Below are 580 nucleotides of genomic sequence, written 5' to 3' on the forward strand. Positions count from 1 at the left end.
TCTAGTTTCATGGAGACTTTGTTCAAAATTGTACTCTTTCATGTCATTTTAGTGAAACAAATGTATCCTGTAAAAAGACACATTTGTTTGCATCCAAGTCCTGATGATCAGAACATCACACAACTTCCGCAAACTGTATAATAAAGGCTGTGAAGATATTCTGTTGACGTTTTAGCATGAGACTCAAATATCCGTTTGTTTTCAGCTTGTTTTGTAAATGGAAATGAATAAATATTGGCTATTTTGTAAATCAAAAGACAATTTCATCACAAATGTGTTTTTTAATGATATTGGATGATTTACGCCCATGTTTGAGTCGGTGTTGTGGTGTCAGGAATGATACGTGGTGAAACCAAATTAGGACATATATTTTCAACATTCAACTTCAATTCTTTGTTTCAAGACACAAATGTTGGTGATAAATGGTATGTGATTCATTTACTAGTGCACAGGTGCACACATCCACATGGACTAAGAACTGAATCCCTCTCTTAAAGACGATGATTCATAAACTAAGTACTGTATTTTCTGGACTATAAGCCGCACCTGCATATAAGCCGCATCCGCTCTATTTTTAAAA

The sequence above is a fragment of the Cololabis saira genome, chromosome 2 (genome assembly GCF_033807715.1).
Source record: "Cololabis saira isolate AMF1-May2022 chromosome 2, fColSai1.1, whole genome shotgun sequence".
Classification (NCBI taxonomy): Eukaryota; Metazoa; Chordata; class Actinopteri; order Beloniformes; family Belonidae; genus Cololabis; species Cololabis saira.